Below are 23,966 nucleotides of genomic sequence, written 5' to 3'. Positions count from 1 at the left end.
ACAGGGGCTGATAGGGTGACCCAAGCCAATCTAGTTATGCACCTAGGGTACATGGAATCCATTTTACAGAGAGAGCAGATAGCCTGGGGCCCTGATTAGCAGGGAACCAGGCCAACTAAGTCGAAAACCAGCTAAACACAGGGCAAAAAATCTGGGGTAACCATAGTCAGGTAGCCACCTTCCTACAATTCTGCTCAGCCGTTTTAGCTGTATCTTTGTTCAATTTTCCTGTTGGAAGTTTTGGGATTCCCTCTTTTTCTCAGCCCCTTCTTGATGGACAACCCTTACGCTTTTCATAAAGGAGTTGAGTTGACATAACCTTTTTTGTGGCGTTATTCCTGATGACTCTTCAGAGTTATTAACAAACTAAAATATCAATTTCCATGAAACCCTGTGTAGGAAAGTGTGTTTTTGTTGCAGTATCACCCCACTTTTTGTCTGGTATCTGATGCACCTTTGACTGTAGGTGTACTGACTTTCCGCTAATAACGTCATCAGTACCAACGTTCTTTCCCTAAACTGTACCATTGTTCCACAATTGCCACCTGTTTAGGATCCCTGTAAGTCCCTAGTAAGTGATAACTTTGGTACCTAGGTATTAGGAACTGGAGTCTCTCTAAGGACTGCAGCACGAATTATGCCTGCCAAATGGGCCCATCACCAACCTCATGCAAACTGCCATTGCAGCTTACATGTCTTGGTACAGAGGAACATGAACATGAAGAGTCAACATGGCACACACACCTGTGTGTCTTGCCTGCAAAACTCTGCATGTGGTAAGTTACCCCTACAGCAGGCCTTAAAGCCCTACGGCAGGGTGCACTATACCCAGGTGTGGCCATACCTGCGGGAGTGGATGTGTCCCTGTGATATCTTAGTTCACACTTAGATATACCATTCTGAGCAAATAGACTGGTTACTCATCATTAAGAGTTTCCCAGCTACTAGCTGGCTTCAATGTACCCCAAGGTGTTCGATACCAAACACCTCATCTTGATAATCCCACAATAAATGCCCCCAAAGGGCACCTTAGAGGTGCCGTCTGAAAGGACACCGATCCCTAGTGTGTACACTCACTGGTCTTGACCAGTCAGCCACTCTAGACACGTTTTTAATCCCCTGAGGTGAGAGCCTTCACTTTCAGAGGTCACAAACAAAGCCTGCCTGAAATGGGTGGAGCTTCCCACACCTCCACCAACCAGGAGCTGCATTCCAGGGAGGTTGGCTTGAAAGGCCCTGACACTTTAATGTGACCTAGGTCTCTCCAGGTCTCTCCAGATAGTGGACATGCCCACCCCCTGTCCTGACCTCACTTTTTGGTGGCAAGACAGGTGAGAAAATGACTAAGATTTGGAGGTGTGCCCACCTTCAGCTGGCACCACCCCTAAGGTAGACCAGCTGGTGTGGACCCCACTACAGATTCCACAATCTTGGTCTGGGTGGAATTAGTAGTTTCTAGGGTCAGGGCTCTAACCACTTCCCACAGTAAGTGGTCATATAGAGAGTGGCGGCACCCTGAAGGTAGGTAGACCATGGTCTACTACCTGCCACTCACTACCCTCTGCCCCCTTTATTGAGTATTTAAGTGGCACCCCTGAACAGTAGAACTCAGATTCGATGGATCAGGAGAAGAAGGGTGAAGAAAAGTCACTGCCTGGCAAGAACAACAAAAAAGCTGAGATCTTTTGGAGCAAAATCCTGCCTGCTTCCAACTCTCTCGACATTCGCATTAGAGTTACTCATCCTGCAAGCCTTGGGTAGCCTGCCAGCACTTAAAAAATTGCCTCCCTGATTTTGCCCCTGCCAGCTGTTTGCGCACCAGCCCAGCCTCACAAACCACTCTGTACCCGAGGTGCCTGGACCAGGTACCAAAGAACCAGCTGTGCACCCTTGGGACCTAACGTGCAGTTTGAGAGCTCTAAGACTTGTCCCAAATTCCCCCTGTGCAACCTATTTCTAGGTGGCCTCCTTTCACCGTAGAGCACCCAGCAACCACCTCACCAGCTCCCGGTAAAACCCTGGCAGTTCCTGAAGAACTGCTGGTAGTACTTTGGACCTTGGCCCACTACAACTCCAAACCCTGTAGGTGAGCCCCTGGAACCGACTCAACCTACCTTTATGCATCTTTAACTTTTCCTCCCATAGGATTGCATTGTGCGTAAAAGTGCACAAGTTTGAAAGTTTTCCTTACTGTTGCATGAATTCTGCTCAGGAACAGAACTATGCCTGGGTCCATAAAGCGTCAGAATGTAAGGGCTAAGTCTCCAAACCACATCAGTATCTATGGGCCTGTATCTGACTAGCTCATAGTGCCTCACTTGCCCTCCTAAACTTCCAGAGAGACAAGGGATTTGGCACCCCAAAACTCTACACTCACAACCCCTCACAGGGATCCCAATAGCAGGTCACACCCATTTGTTCTCTCACTCGTACTTGTCTAAAAATAAACAGAAATGAGGCATGAAGGAAGTTTACAATATTCAAACTATTGTGTCCTAATGAGCAATAATTGCGCTCCAACTAGAACGCAGATACAAGTCAGTAATGTAATTAGCATGATTGGCAGACCATATACAATAAAAAGCCCTGTCATATTTCCTAAACCAGGCCTCACTAAAAAAGGGAAGTGAATGTAGATTATAGATATCTGGGCTTAGTGGTGGACCCCATACCTTAGCATATACAGATAGTTGCTCTACATCCCAACCGATGCAGCCCTCTCGTCTCTGGACCTTTGCTCTGTCTGAAAGTTTCTGCTCTGTGTTTTTTTTAGAATGACACATCCCGGGTTATATGACAAAATGTGTGTGTACAAAAACTGCAGCTACGTTTCACTATGATATCTAGGGGCTAGTGTATGACCACAGAGAATAACAAGGAGCAATGCTATTTGACCCTGCCTTGCCTAGGCTTTTCCGACTAAATCCCAGGAAAATAGCAAAATACAAAAACATGTGCTGACTATGTGTGGAACTGCAATGTCGCTCAAAAACAAGCATATGTTTGGTGACGTGTGCAGAGCAAAACCAGCCTACAATGTGCATAATTAGACTAACATAGGGAAAAGACAATGGGATGTATAGGAAATACACATCACTCTTCCTTTGGTCAGGGCAATAGCACAACAAATAACTAAATAACATGAATGTGATCATAAGATAAGGAAACCCCAAGCATGTCTATAGTACGGATTAGAAATATATTAAAATACTAATATGGTAGTTTAGAAAAAAGTTATCAAATTATCAAGCGTCAGAAGAATTCATGATGTCACTCAAAAATTTAAAGCTAGGAACTTCAAAAAGGAGTTAGTCTCTGCAGAAGATGATTGTTCACAAGTTCCTGAGAACAGACATGATCCTCGTTCTCAGCAACTGCTGAGATAGTTACCGGGTAACCTGCATCTTTGTTAGCAGAACCAGTATTTAGTGATCCATGTGCTGTCATCCACATTTCCTCAAAATGGAGTGGCTCATACCTTGCATTGTGATGAAGTTGCAAACCCAAGGGACAGGCCTGAAAATGTCTTGCTATGGGTGTTGGCCCCTCATTAGAAGTTCAATGTCCATGGTTGCAGGTGTTTGCAAAGCTAGTCAAACATCCAGTTTCCCTTCGAAAGGGCACCAGAGGCAGTGGAACTCAGGTTGCATGCAGGTAAACCAGCCAGGTCGAAATGTTAGCAAATAAATAAAGGTCCCGTTCTTGAAGCAACAAGATTCCAAAGTATTGAAGCATATGCTCATGTATGATTCGACACTGCTGGAGAGGTGGTAGTTCCAGGGGGCTTGCAAATGGAACATCAACTGCAGAGAAGCAACAATAGCACCAAAATGCTGCAAATGAGAATTAACGCCAGCTGGAATACTCCAAACATGCTAGAGAAAAGGGAATGGATAAAACCCTGGTATTACTCCGAAATTAGTTCGGAATGAATTGACCAAGCTGGGACCTATAATCATAAAAAAAATGTGCAAGACCGGTGGTGTTAGATGCGTTACAAAGTTGAACTAATTTATCAAAACGGTGTGAAAGGTTCATGTGTAACAGTGCCTGTATTTCACTAGATATTCTGGCAACCTGTAATTTGAAGATCCTACGGGAAGATGTAAGAGTTACTTCTTTTTGGAGCAATAGTACTTTGAGTCTGCTTAGCTTATTGAAGTCTGCCTTCAAAGTTGGAATGAAAGGCCACAATGGGCTATCATCTACTCCTTGCATGAGGGAAACAGGACATTATTACAACATGTAAGGTTTGAGAAACCGATAAAATATATGGAATTGCTGCATGCATCACACAACAATCTTGATCGCTAAGCATTAAATAACTACCATTTCAAAAAACAGTAATAAGTGTAAGTATTGCGGGAGCTAGTAAATTGTGGGAGCTAGTATCCCTTTTAAAAAACAGGCCCAATTTGCTACTTAATCATTAAAAGCGCCATGCAAAGTAACAGGTTTGCAAACATGTGATGCCTAACAGAAGAGTAAAATTCTTTTCCAGTATGGAATACCTCCTTGCTGGCACTTTCACAACAATACGAATAGGAGATTGGTCATAATTCATGAATAAAGCTGCCTCCTAGGGGTTCCTGTCTACAAAAAGAGAAATGTTTCATGCAATGTGTGAATTGAAATGTCAAAAAAGGAAAAGATATTACATTGTGTATTAACAGTACCGCTGAAGATGTTTCAGCAAGGTAAATGGTTGGTAAACTTCTCCACATGCTGCATTGTCTTGGTTGCCATCAGTCATTATTTTGCGTGTTAAATTGAAAGGTAAAAATAGGCTACTGGAATTCAGAAAACGCCATGGTAAGCGCTCATTCTCAAGGGTTTGAAGTGTCCAGCTAAACTTCATGATAGAGCTAAGATGACTTTGCCCATGATACAATGTTGACATGTCTCTTTGTATAATTTGATAACAGACCTGTTATTCAAATTATAAATGTGAAATGCGAATGAGAAAACAGCGTATTAATACTACCATCAACAACAGCCAGCATTTATCAAAATTATCTTGATCAAGCAGCTTCCATTTGGGACAATTTCCAGATTTCATCAAAGGTAGCATAAAGAAATCTTTTAGAAATTGGAGATTTAGGGTCTGAAAAATTATCTGATAAGACCATGTCTTCAGACAGGAGAGAAATATTTTGTTTCACTGCAGACAGTGTGTAATGTTCCAACCATTGTGACACAATTTCCACACTGAATAGATGGTAACAGTACCTGAATGTTGTGAGTGAGAATATTGGGGGTCGGGTCTGCTTGATTGAAACTCAAGGGTGGACTTAGGAAAACAAGCATGACAACCATTTCTGCCTACTAGCCACAATAACCACCTGTGCGGAAGTGAAAGTGTGGAATTTTATGTATCATTCTGCACCATACTATTGAGTTGTTCTTCAGTATAATTTGGCAAACTTTGCCAATTATTGAAGAAGCCAATGGAAGGAATATCTGGGTCATTCATTATTTTTCTTTTTTGAAGTCCCAGACGTAGTCAACAGGACGGTCTCATTAAAAAAAAAAAATTGTGTTGGAAATAAAAATGCTTGAAACAAGGTTTCTTCCCTATGAGCATCCCAAGGTTTCGTCCCCCATATTGATTTCAGTTCAATCACGTCCTTCCAATAATCATAGCCTTAAAGGGCCAACAGGGCCAACAGGGTGACAAACAAAGCTATATATATTAGCTACGTTTGCATAAGCATATCTTTTTTCAGTGGCGTTGAAATAATATGATGTAGGATCTGAAGTGCCATATCCTGAAAAATATGTGAAGTTATCTTTGTACATTTTGAAACTCCCTTGTGGGTGAGTCGTATAATGTTCCCAATGTGTATAATTAATAAGTGTATATTGAGTAGTGGTCCTGTGGAGGAAATGGTGTCCATAATGGTGATAACAAAACATATAAGCATAATTAACAGAATTAAGGTACAAGTCCTCTGCGGGGAGTACTTAATCACCGCTTTTGTCGATAATGAGGGGCACACCCCAGGGCTGCCCCCCGGTCACAGATCATGTTTGCTCTGGCTGTGGAGCCCCTAGCATGCAAGCTGCTGCAACAGGTTGGGACTGGGGTCTGGTTCGGACCAGCAATGGCACATCGTCTCATTATACGCTGATGACTCATTCATTTATCTACGCTGTAAGGCCAAGATATTACATTCGATTATGGCTCTTTTAATTGCGCACACAGGGGTCTCTGGCCTCCAGGTTAAATGGGCTAAGTCACTGGTGTTTCCCATGACCCCAATGACATCGACTCAATGACAGCTGGCGCCAACCACACCGTTAAAGTGGGCATTTGATACTTTTAAATACCTGCGGGGTCCAGATTTATCACCTAGAATCAGACACGATTGATAGGAACTTAGGCCAGGCCATAACACGTGATCGATCGACCCTCCCATTTGGGACGGGTCTCCCTTTGTGTCCAATGGGCCGGGTTGCAATATCTAAGATGCTAATTCTTCCTCGTCACTTATACTTTTTCTGCATGCTCCCCTACCGTCTACCCTGGAGACTCTTCCAAGCCTGGAGTCTCTACTGATATTGTTGATAAGGGGGACCTCGCGAGCCAGGGTGGCGCTTCATAAACTATATTTGCCACTATCGGAGGGCGGCCTGGGTGCGCTAAACTATGACCGATATTGCACAGCGGCACAGCTGCAGTGGCCGATGCGGTGGGTCCCCAGGAGCAACCTCACTGAGTTGGCCACTGGTGCCGTGGGCTGGGCGCTCCCGGAGTGGCTGTCGGGAACGGTTACACCAACCCAGAGGCGACGGGGTCATTTATTAATGACGACGGCCAGGCAGCATTGGTCTAATTATGTGAGATCCAGGGGTCCCCCATCCCCTTACACTGCCAGTTTGCCCTGGAACTGCTCCCAGGCACGTACTCATGTCATGGACGCCCAGAGTTAGGGGTGTGGACTGGAGGTAGAGTGGGCTGGACACATGGGGTGACATGTACGCGGACTCGCAGTTACTAACATTTGAAGGCTTGGTGGAAACGTATGGTGTACCGCAGGGTTCCTTTTTATTATATGCCTTACTGTCTCGCTTATCCCTGCGGTCATGGAGCACTGAACGGGTGGTACCTGTTACCTCACAGTTACTATACACACTACTCACACATGGCTGCGGTCGACAAGCCATAACAAGCATATACACCTCCATTAGACTCGATGATCCTCCTGCTTTCACGACACTGTGTACATATTTGGATAGTGAACTATCCATTATCCTATCCACCCCAAAACTATTTCAGTTAATGCCAGAGTGAAATGCACACAATTTAATTACCTTCACCATACCTACCTCACCCCCCACAGACTTGCATGCATGTACCCTACTGCCGCAGACGTGTGTCCCAGATGTAGGGCCCAGGGAGGTACCTTTACCCACATGGTTTGGAATTGCACTACCATATACGCATTTTGGTCAGAGGTGGCTACTGTGCTTACAGCAGCGATGGATGCACTGGTGGAGGGGACCCCCTACATTTTCTTCAGGGAGTCACGAGGCGTAACTCGGCTCGTTAGAATGTGAATGAATTCTTGGAACTTGCTCTGGGCTTGGCCAAAAAAAATATAGTTATGGCCTGGAAGGCACAAACGGGCCCCCAGATTGACATATGACTGCTGGACTTGCGGAGAGCACTGGTTTGAGAATGCACGAATAAGTGAGAGGCTGAGGCACGAGCGTCAACTCCCCCGAGACAAACCCCTGCATGGTGGCATGAATATTTAACAGTGGTCAAAACAAAAATTGCAGCGGGTGTCCTACCTGCCTATGTCCTCCTACATGGATGAAGCCTTGGGGTGGTTGCCCTCTCCTCCTGCCTGATTGCCCCCCTCACTCCGTCTCACCCTTCATGCTCGCCCTTTCTTTTTCTCCCCCTCTTATAATTGTGTTTATATTTATATATACATATGTATATATTTTTATAATTATACAAGCTCTTTTCCTTGTGGTACACAACAGCACATTGCTCATCATAAGCTTATGTTCAGACACACGTCACTCCCTATTACACCTGACCGGCACACACACCAGCGATACTCTTTCCATCTATAGATCAGGGGTTTTTGTTCCCTTTTTCAAGATGTATTTTTTTTTAAATGTTAATATTTTGTTGTGTTCCTTCTGTTTGGACTCATAATTCATTATGCATATGTATGCAATATGTTGTAGAACTCGATTTATGGAGCGTTGACTGATTCTCCTGCTCTTAGGTTAATTGTAAACTGATTACGTACAGTGGTGCGGCACTGCAGGGTGAAGCAGCAAGCCTGCCAGCAAAGTGGACATGGATATGTTATTTGGCTGAGTGCTTCCTTACACTCCTACCTATGCCATTCGATTATATTACTAATCTCCAATGTCAATAGTCTGTCTTGCTTGTCAGGCAAATGTTTTGGATGAAATTACACAAAACATTTAAGAAACATTATTTATCAACAAAAAAAATGTACAGGTCCTCTGATTCGTAAACAGTATAATATTCCAGCTCTGAGAGCATAGAATTTACAGTTCCACCATCCCAATCATCTGAATCTAACCCAGGTATAATTACATCACCCATAGAAACTTTAAACATATATGGTTTCTGCCTTATCTCCATAGGACAGACTATGTGAAATGGTTCTTTATTCCAAACAATTCCATCAGTTACTGGAACAGCTGTAACTTTCACGAGGGACAAGTCTCTTTTCAGTTTATGGTAACAAGAATGAGCGGCCAACACCCCGTCGGTCAGTTCCATAGTAGAATGTTCTGGAAGGTAATGACCATAAATCAACAGGAAAAAGCAGTCACAAATCCATTTCACATAAACAGAAAAACCCAAGAAATGTGTGATCCAAACATATATTCAAGGCGGCACTAAAAAAGTGTGTTTCAACCTTGAAATTAAAATATAAATCTGAGCTGGAGGAGTGTTCAAAGCAGAAAAAAACTGTCTGAGCAAAAATCATCTTGATCTATATAATACCCAGAAGCACTTAGGTGAAAAACAGGAGGCTCTTGTTCTGTAACAGGACTCTAATAATCCAACAGTGGTGGATCCATCAATGGTGGATCAGTAAAAATAGTGGTTGCCAACACTGATCAGGGTAGAGGGGTTTGAGGGTGTGTGAGGGGGTTAAACATAAAGAAAAAAAACATACCTGATTGTCGGGTCTCTCTTCTGCTGTCCCTCCATCGTCTCTCCATGGAGAAGCAGGAAGCACCCGACCCCCAGGCTGCCCATAGCCAATCATAATGCTGCAATGATTTGTCAGAGCACTGTAGTTCAATGTTCAGCCAGGGAATGGGGGCCTGGGTATGTTCCCCTTGCAGGCTGTAATGCAGCCTGCATGGAGAACGGGAAACAAACATTACAAAGCAGTCATTACAACACACTACCCTTACAAGGCAGCTGTTACAAATGCAGCTGCCTTTTCATTGCATGCCATTACAACACATACCATTACAATGCATGCCATTGCAACGAATTACAAGGTAAGTAATGGGGATTTTTAGCTTTAGGGTGGGTATGGGTTTTTGGGTAAATGAGGATAGTATTTTTACCCCTACACTATCCAACACTTACCCTACTGTTGCACTCACTGGAGTGGGAATAGTAATTTTTACCCCTACACTATCCAACACTTACCCTACTTTTGCATCAAAAGTATTATGCGTTGTAATGGTATGTGTTGTAATGGTAGTTTCTTAAAATGCATTGTAATGGCATGCGTTGTAAAATCATGCATGTTAAAGGCATGCATTCTAATTGTTTGCATTGTAACGTCATATATTCATGGAGAACATGCAAAGTGCACATGACTGTTTTGCCAGCCCCAGAGGGCAGGTCAAACAGTCATGCACATGTAGGGAGTGCAGACCACTCCTCCCTGCCCTGCGCTGTGAGCAGAACCGCCCTGCCTACCCACGAAGCTTCTGCAGCAGGGAAACATAAAATCATAATAACAATGAGTTATTATCATTTTATGTTTCCTTTATTTCACTGCTGCAATGCTGTGGGGCAATGCACCTCTGCCTTAGCGCAAGAGTCGCCACCGAGTATAAACAACATACCCTGCAGAAGGTACAGTAGTAAACACAGCACTCACTTTGGTCATTTTGCCAGTTGTGGACTCATTCCTCCTCCAGAGCCAGGTGGTAAGAGCTTTGGTGGTGCTCACTAGCTTCAGAGTATAGTCCTGTGTAAGAGTATAGTCCTGTGTAAGAGCTTGGACACCACATGGCCTACTCTTTAGAAATGGCCACATGGTGTAGTTTGACATGGAGACAAAGCATTTGTCTTTTGATCTAGGAAGCAGTCACATGATCACAGCTCATGTGCCATCGTTTCTCTAACAAGATCTCTTGTTTTTGGAACCCAGCTGGAAAGCCCGGGTTTCACGTTGGTACTCGAAGAGGGAGACGTGTTCAACTGTTCAATTGATTGGGTGTCACAGAACTTCAGAACCTTTGTAGATCTGGTAGACAGCTCAACAATTATCTACATCAAAGGTCACGGCAGCTGCCACAATATCTGGACCGTCAAGGTCTGAAACATAAATCGTGATGCCAAAAAGTAATCCAAATATAGTCTGCCCACTCAGAGATCTTTTACAGAGGTTATTTAGAGCTCTTTGAACCCCCTATATGTGATGGATCAAACTACTCTCTTCGCCTAATACTCTTGTTGTTAAGGACTGCTTCAAGTGAAGTTTCATTTTTTCCACAATAGGATTCACCTCTGGCCTTTATGGAGAAGAATAATACACTTGTACACCCACATATGCAATAGAATTGAGTACGCTTTTGATGCGAAGGCCGAGTTCTGGTCTAAGTAGAATGCATGTCATGCACATATCCCGATAAAGACTTGCAGGTCTTTAATAACAGTTTGAGCATCAGCCAGATGATGTGGCCAAACCCAAAAAAATCTAGAGCAAGAATCAACTGCAACCAAAATAAATTTGAATGCAGTGCCCGAAGTCAGTGGACCATATTGATCCAAAAAAAATGAAGCAGAAACGCTTGTTGGAGATCAGCAATGTGTCTGAGGTGGACGAGCCACAGAGTAAAATTCAATTTGTTGACAAATGTCACAACACATGACATATTTTATGGACTACTGCCCCCATTAACGTTGATGTAGCAGCAAAATTGTGGCAGCCACAACAACATGTGTGAAGCAACACCTTTATGCACCACTTTTCACTAAAGCAAGTGTTTGGTTTTGGTTGGTAATCAAATGATCGCCAAGCCCAGGAATTATTATGCAAGGGAAATTTTTTTCTTTTATGTGATAAGAATATTTAGAAGGAAAGCTCTTAGTTAAAGGTGTGCCATCTTTATTTGCAGTTTTGGCAGCTAAGAAATCACTATCCATTTGTGTTTTAGAAAGAGTATTTGCAGCAACAGTAGCTATGGCAACTGCAGATTTGGCTGCTTCATCAGCCAAGAAATGGCATACAGCGTGTTCCCACATGCTGATGACTCAACATATATATTACATGAGTCTGTGGCAACCTGTCTCTGAGGTCTGCCATTTTAACGCAAAGCGTTGTATGATTATTTGTGTTACTTTTTGAATCTTTGAATCCATTTTGTTGCCAATAATGTAGATTATCATTAAAGGCTGTTCACAGTAATACGAATCACACAGACTAAAGGGGTCATTAGGATGGCGGGCGGACTTAATACGCCTGCCATCCTATCGGTTATTGGGACCCAGAGGGGGGTATTAGGATGCGCCCGCCACTGTGGCGGGCGCAACCTGCATTTTTAGCATTGTGGCGGGCAGTGCTCTCAGCAACGCCCACCACAATGCTAAAAATGCAGGTATGCATTTGCATAAACAAAGCGGCAGGCACTGTGCGGTGTCTGCCGCTTTGTTTATGCAAATGCAGGTACCCCCAGTGTGCACCCCTCACCTCTCCTTCACTCTGGGGGCCCACAGGGGGCCCCCAAAGTGAAGAACGCATGCCTTTCCATGGCGGCATTGCCTCATCGGAAAGGCATCTTTAAAGGCCCATGTTAATATAGCTGGCAGTGTCTATTAGACACCGCCACCATATTGGACCTGGGGCGGAAAAGCGGTGGACGGTCTTTCAGTCCGCCGAGGTCGCTCCCGCCATCCTAATATGGCGGGGGGTAATTTAGGTGAGGATGGCGGTCGGATTGCCCCCACCAGGCAGGTGGTGGCTACCTCCAGCCTGGCAGGGGCAATCCGCCTACCATCCTAATGGGCCCCTAAGTGTGGGGAATTCTGGATCAGTATGTTTAAGTGCAAGAAGCAAAGCCTTCAGTTCAGCCAACTGCACAATGCAGTCACCCAAAGATCGTGTGTGAGTTGTTTGAGATTGGAATTCCCCATACAACATAACAACCAATAACAGCGTATGCCGCTGAATATTGCTGCTTAGAACCTATAGCAGGATGAGCTGAACCATCAGTGTAAATAATATATTTATACTGATCAAGAGGCAGAACAGAAAAGGGGATGGGATAAACGTGTGCATACTGTAGAAATTATTGTGTCTGTAAGGAGGGGTCGAAGACAATGTCTAAATGAACCACTATTAGAGATGCAGCCCATTGAATCCATCTAGGATGGAGGGCGTTGGTGTTGGGAACACAAGCTCTTTTGACAGCCTCTAAGGCCAGCATGGGAGTAACTAAAATAAGGCATTTTCCTTGTGCAAGTGGCTGTACTTTAAGGATAGCCAGCTGCACTGCAGTCAGTATTTTCTCAGTGGAAGCAAAATGCATTTCCGCATTTGAATATGAATGCAATTTATATGCAATAGGCACTGTTTCACCTTCATTAAAAGTAATGTAAGTAAATCCAAATGCACCTGACAAAATACAGATGACCAGGTTCGAGGTATTAACACGTGTATGTAAGTGATGTGTTTCAAGCTAGACAGATTGTATTGATCTGAGTGTATCTGTGTGTTCTGATGTCCAATGTGTAGCGGAAACATTGAGGCATATCTATACTACTATTATAAAGGAAGAAATTTGAACCTTTGAGGCGGGTAAACTCGGGAACCACAGCGCCAATCCACACACCCGATACATCGTTGTAATTGTCAGGGTGTGACGATGGACATAGGCTATATAAATTAAAAAAATATAAGTTATTTAAAAAATTTACGAGAAAAAAAAGTAGTCCCATGGAAGTAGCGCCGGCCGCGACGTACGTGCTGACATCAGGAGCGCGGGGAGGAGCGGCGGACAGGCGGGGAGGAGCGGCGAGGAGTGGCGGACCGGTGAACTCAGGTGTGCGGGGAGGTGCGGCGGATGAGGTAAGGCTCCGGGGGACCCACTGACAATGTTCGGGGCGGGCGGGGTCCATAAAGCCAAGGTCGGGACGGGCTGCTCCTCCGGGGACCCACGGACAATGTAGGGGCGGGAGGGGGCCCTGAAGCCTGATTGCTCCCAGACAAGGTCGGGACACGCTGCTAGTTAATTCATAAAGCGGTTTAATGATTTGTGTAATCTGATATGTATGTTCTGCCAAAACTGCAATTTTTTTTAGCATTTAGCATGTTTGAAGGTTGAAGTCGTGCACATTTTTCCAAAAAATGAGGGGCAAGGCTCTTTCCCTCAAAGGTAAGTTCACATCCTAGGAAAAGGACACTCAGAAAATCTATATTAGATTTTTGAAGTTGAATTTTGAGCCTAGTACAGCAAATCCCAATATTATGCGATCTACTCTGGCGAGATGGGGATTCAATTTGTCATCCATTAAGTAGATATCATCTATATAAGGTAGTGCGTCAGGGTCAATATCTTGAAGAATCAACATAATGCATGCACCAAATAGACATCGGCTCTTCTTATAACCCATTGGGAGCCGCCATATCGCATTTGAAAACCAATTGCGCTAAAATTAGTCCTATCTCGGCTTTCTGGAGCTAGATTGTAGCTGAAACAACCATTTATTCATTCAAAAACTTTATTTGGTTTATACATAAAACCATAAAAGTATACAATAATACATCGTATACATCATAAATTTGACTCTTTTTGACTGGCAGAAAGCTTCAATAGGGGTCTAAAGAACATCACTAATCGTGTGGCTTCAGACCCTTCCTGGTTTCTGGTCGGTAAGACATTGAAATCATATTATTAAGTCAGAAATTAGGAAGTAGCCGATTGCTCTTGTTACTCATATGTTAGTGCCTCGAGGTATGATAATGTTGTCCTTCTTCCTTTGGCCATTGTTAAAAAAGTTATAACAGACATGTAGATATCAAATTTTTCCAGGACACATAATTAATTAACTGCGTCCTGATAAAAGACATAGTTGCCAGATTTAAAAAGAGGGGCTAAAAAGTGTTTACTGAGGTCTTTCTAAAAGCTGGAAAATTGAATAAAGTGCATTGTGCTTTGTTGTGATTTGCCTTCGCATGGGCAATTTGGGTGACTTATAGTCATGCCCCACTTTTTGGGAAGGCCAACTGTACATGAAGTATGTCTAAGAGCAATCTGGTGAGATGCAATCTTTGTTGGCTGTTTTTAACGATTGTCAGGTAGTTTGGCTGGCCCTCATGAACATAATGTTGCAGGTAACTAGCTACAGTAGATGTTTTACTCTAATTTAATTGTCTTTCCTTTTCTCTTTGTCCCATAAGTATAGTCCTGACCTCTTTTTTGGTGTAGGTAGAAATTTTGGCTGTATCGATTACGCCTATATCAGGATCCAATTTTCTTAGACAAACATCCAAATAAGACAGCCAATTAATTTTCTTCCAGGCATCTAGCTTGAGACAGTCTAGAAATATCTCCTTCGTAAACTGTGTCCCTATTTTACGCCATATATTATGCCACAGGATGGTAGGCCTGATATGGAGGTCTTCTTCTAAAAAGGGGACAGCCAGCTTCTTATGTCATATATACAATGAGCTAGATTTAGTGTTGCCAGTAAATATGCCAAGAACAGATTTTCTAGTGTCTGCAGTTTTGTGCAATTTGTATAACCCCATAAGGGAGCACCATAACCAGCAGTTGGTAAGCATTTACTTTTGCACAGCAGCAACATTTCTCTATTCGGTTATTGGCCTATTTTAGTAGAGAACCTAAAAATCGATTTTACCACCCTTTTTCGATTCTATCACCCTTAACAACCATAAGAAATGTACAACATGGTTTTGTATTTTTTTACTGACTATTTTGTTAATCAGTGCCATACTATGTGTGTTTTGCAGAGCAAATGTGTGTATATGACTGTTTAAATGTCTGTAGTCTAAGACAATGCAATATGAATGATCTGGTTTAAAAGCAAGTACAATAGATTCATTCATCTGAGAGACTCAGGGCCCAATTACTCCTTGGTACTCCATTTGGGAGAGTATTTCTTTAACAGGTGCCTTAGCATCTCATTTAATGGGATATAGTGGTTTGCACTGTTAACTGGACCGTAAAGATATAACATGATAAGAAGAATCCTTATCCCACCCTGATAAATCTCTGGGGCTAGTGCACACGCCCACTCTTCTGCATAAGCTTGTTTGACTTGTTCATGGACAAGAGCAGACACGGAAGGAAGTATGACATCCTCTCCTTGGGGGGATGCGTGTACAAACAGTGGTGGTCAATCATACTCTGCCAACAGGTTGTCATAAGACAAAGTCAAATTTTCCCAGAATATTGCTTTAATAGTGCATTGTACATCGCCTTCAATTTGAATATCTAAATGATACAATATATCTGGAGAGGCTATGCGTAAATCCGCGGTCTCAACTGTAACAAAGGTATCAGTTGGTCTCGCTACCAGGAAACACCTGGAGATTCCTGTGCACTACAGTGACCTGTGCTGTGCTGTCAAGGAGAGTCACCGCCCAACTCCTGTGCAGGAGCAGGGCTCTCGGTGTCTGCGGCATATTTGGCAGTTAAAGCTGAAAGTTTCTTCTGAAAAAGGGCTCTATCTTGAGGAAGTCTATCCTCCTTCTTCATCTTCACGTCAGAAAAGTGTAGTGTCTCCATTTTCTTTTTCATGTACTCTTCTTGTCTGTGTTCAGATTGCCCTCCTTTGTCGTACTGCTGTCAGACGATTCCTGAAAGGAATGAGGAGAACGTGCCTCAGGAACCTGATACCTGTCTGGAGTCATGATTTTAGTGCAACAAAACAGCCTCTCAGAGGACTTCGGGGGTGGATAATCTCCAAGAGGTTTACCTTTCTGTGGTTGTTTACATTTATTTCATGTGTTTTTTTAACAAACTCATGGGCTGGCTTGGTGCCCTTGTCTGTAATAGGTGTGCCAAAAGGTAGTTTAGTAGGTCTGACTCCAAATTATTGCATCATAAGGATGTATGCATATCAGCAATAATTATAGTCATCTCACTTTCACAGATAGTTGGTGTAACCGCTGTGAGCCGCTGGCGCATAGTCAGAGATGCTACTTCACCTTTAACATAAGGCAGAATCCTTGAGGACACTAGAGGAAAATTCTCCATTACTTTCATCCCAAATCTAGGGCAGCAGTTTCCTCATGTTTATTCTGTATCTGTTTGAGTATGTCTGATAAGAAGGGCATCAAAGTAGTGCTGTGGCAGATAGTATAGACAGTGACAAACAATTGTTACCCAGGTGTTACAGTCTCCAATACCAGGAGCTATCCTATTGGGTAAGCACATAGTTTAAATGATGTGTTTGTGTTTTGGTCTCATACAGGGAAAAACATCTTCAAGTTGACCAATTTTTGGGGCAATTTAAAATGGAATTTCCTCACGATTAGGGGATCTTTTACCGATAAATGAATTAAGAATTACAGGACTTATGGTAGGTGCTAGAGGCAACTGGGCTTGCCCTTGCAGGGCAATCCATGCTGGCCCTGCCAACATGGCACGTGAAACAAACTAAGTGAAGCCTCTGTATAAGTCAACTAGACAAGTGTATAAATATTGTGATTGTACTAGATTTTGACTAGTTGTATCAGGGTAAGGTGTATATTCAGCAAATTCTGGCAAAGTCACACCCTCATTACTAAAGGGACCCATGCATACCTGTGTAACATTTTGGGGGAGGGAGCCAAGGAACCAATTTTGGTGTTCCCAGTAGGTGAAAGGAATCATATAAGGTCTATATTGATTAGGCACTGCAGGTGTAGAGTATGTATGGAACGTATTAGTGTTTCCATCAACAGCTGGACCCAAGAATGTGACCCAAGAACAAAAAACTTCAATCAAGTATGCTGCATCTCCTTCTACTACAAAGATAAGTGGACCACCAGCATTAGGAAGCCCATGTTGCGCTAAATATGTGTAAACTGCGGGTCTGCAGTTGACCCGAATGCCTGCAGGCTGCACAGCCATCAGAAAAACAGAAATGGATTCGAAGTGGAACACAAACTGGCTGCGATCCTTTTTTATATTCAGGCTTGAACAACCATCAGTTAGGTGCTCCCTAAACACTGCAGAGGATTAATCCCCTACACCTCTGATATCTTCAGTGAAATGTGAAAGGGCATTTGGACCTGCACAAGGACTACTCCGGAGACCCACAAATAAGTATCACACCATTGAACTTCAGGATGTAAGGGCTGAGTTATTGTGACACATCAGTATCTATGGACCCGAATCTGACTAGCTTGTAAGGCCTCACTTTCCCTCCTAACCCTTTCAGAGAGACAAGTGATTTGGCACCGGAGAACACAACACTCTCAACCCACTCTGGGATCGCGGTAGCAGATCACCCCCTTCCGTTCTCTCACTTTTACTTGTCTACAATAAATAGAAAAGAGACACAAAGGAAGTTTACAATGTTTTTTTAAACTATTGTGCTCTAATATGGAATATTTGTGCCACAGCTAGAAAAAAGATACAAGTCAATAATGTCATTAGTATGATTAGTAAACCACACACAATAAAAAAGCCCTGTCATATTATCAGACAATGTTGCCTAAAGCCACTCCCACTACAAAAGCAAAGTGATTACAGATTATAGATTAAAGATCTCTGTGTTTAGTGGCGGACCCATATTTTAGCATACGTAGATAGTTGTGCTATATCCCAGCTGACGCAGCACTCTCAGTACAGAACATTTGCTCTGTCTGCAAGTCTCTGCTCTGGGTGTTTTTTAGAGCAACACATCCCAGGTTATATGGCTAAATATGTTTGTACAAAAACAGCAGCTTCATTTCTCTATTATTTCTAGATGATAGTGTCTGACCACAGAGATTAACAGGGAGCAATGTTGGTTGAATTTGCCTAGGCTGTTCCGGCTAAATCCCAGGTAAAGAAAAACATACAAAAACATGTGCTGACTTTTTGTGAAAATGCAATGTGGCATAGAAACAAGCATCATATTTGGTAACGTGTGCAAAACAGAAGCGGCCTACAACATACATAATTAGGCTAACATAGGAAAAACAACAATGAGCTACAGTGGCGGCCGGCATGGTTCGGGGGTGTCGGGCCGATAAGAAAGGGAAACAATAAACTTACCTTACCGCCATATATCTCCCACATTGTCTCTCCTCAGCGTCCGGGATGAACAGGAAGCAGATGCACCCAGGCTTCCCTGAGCCAATTGCATCATTGCAATGCAGCGTTGTGATTGGTCTGAGCCCCTTGATTTGACGCTCAGCCTGGTAATGGGGGCCTGAGCATGTTCTTCACCCAGGCTGTAATGCAGCCTGGGTGGAGAACATACTAAGTGCACATGATGCTTTGGCCGTCCCGAGACGGCAGGTCAAAGCATCATGTGCACTTGCAGTGTGCCCACCTCTCCTCCCCTGCCCTGTGAGGACAGCAGACCTGCCGTGCCAAGCCAAGATGCCGCAGCAGGAACAAATAAAATGATAATAACATCAAGTTGTTTCATTTTATTTTACCTTTCTTTCACTGCTGCTAAGCAGTGGGGGGACACTCCTCCCTTCTAGTGGAGGAGCTGCCACTGATGGGCTATATAGTAAACACACAACATTACCTGTGAAAATTTCTAACAAAAACAATACTTACTTTTGAGTGAGGTTGTTGGTTTTACAAAATATATATAAAAACATTGTTATTTTTCTAATCTGGTCTTGGATTTATTCTATGAGTGTGTGTCTCATGTTTTGCCTCTCAGAGTACAATAAAATGCTGAGCACCAGCCTCTGATAATCCTAACAGCTTACCCACACTACCAAACAAGAGAGCACTAGTACTGTTTACTGTGCTGCTTAATTGCTTGTTAACATAATCATTGTTTGTGGTGTTCATACATGGTTGGAAGAGTAGTGAAGGCAAATCAGTGTGAATTCAGTGTGATGTATAAAATGGCCATATGGCATAATAGCCTTTGGAAACAAGCCTGCTGATCTTCTGAACAAGCCATAGTGCAGTGCTTTTCATCATACATTTAAAATACATTTTTAGAGATTTAATCAGGTTAAAATACATCCCAGCTACTACCACCTCCTGAGGTTGAAAAAATTGTTTGGTGTCAAATTTAACTCCCAAGTTCGTTGCTACTGTGGCCATGTCTGGTAGATAGGGGACTGAGTTTAGCCACCAACATTTAGGACAAAAAGAATTCATTTTCCAAAGAGAAGCATTTCAGTTTTCTCTGAATTGCACTTGAAATAATTATCTTGCATCTATAAAATAACATTGGAAAGACACTTTTGGAAATTTGATTCAGGGCCTGTTGACTCTCTGTCTAGAGAGAGGATCAACTGGGTGTAATCCACATTAGAAGTAGTTGCGACTCCATTGGAGTCAATCAGAGATATTACAGGGGCGATATAGATATTGAAAACGACTGGCTGAGAAATTACCCCTGTGGTACACTGCTCATGATCAGTTTTTATTTGGAAGAATATTCTCCTAGGACAACACTTTGCCTCCTATCATTTAGGAAGGATCTGATCATGGAGAAGGATTTTTTTGGGAGATCTCTACAGCCTGGATTCGCTGGAGGAGAATGTTGTGTGAGATGATATTGAATGCTGGAGAGAGGTCCAACAGTATCAGAACCACATCTTTCTCAGTGTCCAGGGTCATTTGAATGGCCTTTGAGACCTAGATTAAGGCTCACTCGTTGGAGTGTTTAGGTCTGAAACCAGATTGGCATGTGCAAAGAGAATTGAAGCTTTCAAGAAAGGTGGTAAGTTGCTGATTCACAGTTTTCTCCCGTACTTTGGCTTGTACAGGCAGCAAGGAAATAGGCCTCAGGTTAGCCAAAGTGATGTGATCCACAAGAGGATTATATTGTAAATGCCTGACAACTTCCAGTTTCCATGCTGGTGGCACTACGGTTGAGGATAAGGAGGAATTGAGAATGTGGTTGATGAGTTGATTTAGTACATCAATGGTGTCATGGCGGATGGATTGTGGGCAAGGACCATGAGGTGAGCCTGATTTACAGGAAAGGATAGTTTGCTGTTATAATGACAGGACCATGTCTTTAAATACGGTCAGACTGGCATTGATGTCATTGTGGGGGTGCTGAAAGCAGGGTCACTTAAAGGGTCAGTCATTGGGGAGGAAGTAAATCCTTGTTGTATTGCGTGGATCTTTTCCTCAAAGAAGGTTGAGATCAGGTCACAAAGGCCTAGGAAGGAGGGCTCTCTCTTAAAAGAGTGTAAGGCTGCAAAAACATTTTCGATATGTTGAAGATAGTTTTGGGGTCCTGATTTGCCTCTTTAATTTTAGTGGTACAGTATTTGTTTTTGTTATTTTAATCAGTTTATGGCACATTTTCTGAGCCTCTCTAAAGTGTAGCAAGTCGTTAGCCCTACAGGGCAGGCACCATTTATGTACATAATGTTTGCATTAATGCTTCTGTTTAAGTAGTGTAGGGGAGAACCAGGGCTGAGAGTGTTTAGGCCAACCATTTCTGGGGCGAATAGGCGGTGAAAGATCTAATGCTGTATCAGTGATCCAGGCATTGAAGGAACAGGTGTCTTCCGCCAGATTCCCCTCAACTGTTGGGCAGTAGTAGACAAGCAGGTAATCAACATTGTATTCAATTTCATTGCTTCCCATGTCCGATGATTGAAAGGTGCAGAATCAGTTTTGCGAAGGGAAAATTTGGGGGCATCATAGTTTTTTAAAATGGGACTAAGCAGTGATCTGTCCAGGATAGGGTAATGATGCACCCAGTGATAAAGCCAGGGTGGTTAATACAGATCCTGTTGAGGGTGGGGAGCGCATATCAATTGGAGGAGCCCTAGTTTTTTTTAAGATATCATGGAGGGAGCTGATCTCAAAATTGTCTGGATCATTGAAATGGAGATTCAAATCTCCTAACCTAGTGAAATTGGCTATGGCTTATCAGAACGACTGGCAGTCCCCTCTGTAAATCTCATTTTGAGGTGAGCTTGTGAGAGCTGGCTGCTTTAAAGATTTTGGAGGCAGAGCTGCTGTGCAAAATAAAATACAAATTGTTAAACAAACAGGCAAAATTGCTTTCAATTTGCCAAGTCTCGGAAGAGCTGAACAAAAAAGTAACGTTCCAGTTTGGTTGTATCCCTCTATAATCCGCCCACCACACAACATTATCTAACACAAGCTATGGCATTCCGGGGAAAAAAGAGGTAGCTGATGAGATATAGGTCGGGTGGGCTTCCCCTCAGATCTTATTGGTACGGAAGAATTGGATGAAATGCTGATCGATCATGCAGGCTGTGCAATGCCTCTGTAGAATCACTTCATGCCCCAAGCTGTTGCAGTTGGGAACATTTTGGTTGAAGCCACTTATCAGGATATTGAATGTTCGTTCCTTCAAGGTGCCAGTGGAAATGTGTTTGAGAGGCGAATGCTGCCAATTAACAGCTGCTTCCTATAATTCGTGAGGTAATGATGAATTGAGCAGTTATTTCTAGTGACAAGAGTTGGAATGCTAACTTCCTTTGACAACAAGCACGGCTTCAGTAGGCCCGATCGACAGACACTTAGAGGCCGATTACGATGGTGGCTGGACAAAGTCCGTCCGCCATTGCAGCTGTACTTTATAGGGAGACACTATGCATTTAATAGGTATTCACAGGAAACTCTATAATTATTGCACTTTTCTAATGGCATATCTTCACTTGGTTGTTACAGTTGATTTTTAAAAAACCTTTTTCGAGCTTGCAAGAATTGTAATGATTTTTAATTAAACACACAATAGAGTGTATTTACATTTCTATCTGGTAAGGGGTATAAAGTGACTTGAAAGTAATCATGTTTTCCTCAGTGTGCTAGGTACACCCTCTTCTTCCCAAATATTATTTACTGGTGAACTGCATAGTTATGAAAAGAGGCATCACAAATAGCATTGTTAGTTGTGTATAATTTTGGGAAAGTGAGAGACGATCAGAGAAGCTTTGACATTTTGACAGACACAAAGTAACGTTGTCATATTCTCTTGCAGACACAAGGAAAAGAAGATGATTGGAGGTGAGTTAGCCTTTGTCCATTGATATTTTTTATTTTCTCCGTTGACTGAAAGGCTGGCTGGTATATGGCAAGTTAATTTATTTCTTGACTTCTACTGCTGATTTTCCCTCCACGGGTCCACCATGCATGAAAGTGCGGTCTCGGGCAGTAAAAATCAATTATCTCCAAGCGGTGTATATTTTCATAACTGATACATTGACACATACAACTTTATTCCCCTTTTTCAATGCTTTGTTATTTTATTCTTTATACCTTTTAACCCGTAAATGTGTTTTGCTTCATTCTAAGACAAGTGGCTGCACACAAACTCACAGAAACGGTAAAGTGCCTAGATGCTGGTAAATGTAACATTTTTTACAAATTTTCGCACTTAAAACAGTGATTCATTCTAAAAATACTAGGCAAAATCAGTTTATGGTCTGTGATAAAAAAGGAGATGGGTTTTCGTGATTCACTGGCAGTAGTGCATATATTTCTTGTTTTAATTTCACAAGTGTTCCTAAGAGTTGGTTGTCTAGTTGTAAAGATGTGTATCTAATATTTGTGCATAATAAGAATCATTCATTTTAGCTGTTGTTAATGGTAATATTATTTGAACTTATAGGGCGCACTGTTACCCTGAATTATATATAGTCACGTTTGTGTTACCATAAATTTCCATGTACTAGTGCAATTGTTTGAAAGTGTTCTATCTAATTTTTAACAGTTGCATGATGGCCAACAAACTTTCTAATGGTGCTGGCTAGCTTCTTGTCTTTGCAAGCTAATTGTGTCTGTTAATGGATAGCCCACTCCTAACTCGTTTTTATGTCTTGACTAGATAGCGCATGCACTGTCTCAAAGAGACATATTGTTTTTAATCTGTGGGCTTCAGCCCGCCCACAGGCTTCCCACATGCTTGCTCATCATCTGTCTCATATTGTTTGTCACAATTTGTCCCTGGCATGCATGGTCCTGCTTCTTGGTGTGGTCCTCCCCCATAGCATGGACCAAGAACTTGTAAACATCCACTGCTCCCATTTCTGCGATCATTTTAGGGCCAACTTTTTTCTTTCTTTTACATAACTATCCACAGTGCTCGTCCTTTTACTAGCTCTGTCTGCTGCTTTCCGTTTTCCCACCTCCTCCCTCCGGCCTCTGCTTGCTCCCTTGCACCTCCCTTTGGTTACCTCCACCTTATCACTGCTTTTCCCATGTTTGCTGCTTTTAATTTCCCCACCTCCTCTCTCCCATCTCTGCTTACTCCCTCTCGCCTCCCGGTGCCTGCCCCATCCACAAATCTGTCTCTCCCGACCTTGTCACTGCTTCAAATGCCAATTGTAGTCTGTTTCAATCTAGTGAATGGTGGGATTCAGATTTTTGATGTCCTGTTAGTGTATAGCTGATGTGCTGATTGGAGCATGTGTGCACGGCTGCTATTACTTGCCACACGTGTACTTTCCAATTATTTTCTATCTGTGTGGGCACTAGATGTGTGCACGTGTTTACATTATAAGTGGTAATCCGGAAATGGTGTTTATAGCTAGAAAATCAGACCTCATGTGAATCAGGTATGAGTTACCACAGGACATATTAGAGATGCT

Source organism: Lissotriton vulgaris, chromosome 2_1 (assembly GCF_964263255.1).
Source record: "Lissotriton vulgaris chromosome 2_1, aLisVul1.2, whole genome shotgun sequence".
In the NCBI taxonomy this organism is placed as follows: Eukaryota; Metazoa; Chordata; class Amphibia; order Caudata; family Salamandridae; genus Lissotriton; species Lissotriton vulgaris.
Note: the sequence above shows the minus strand (reverse complement) of the source record.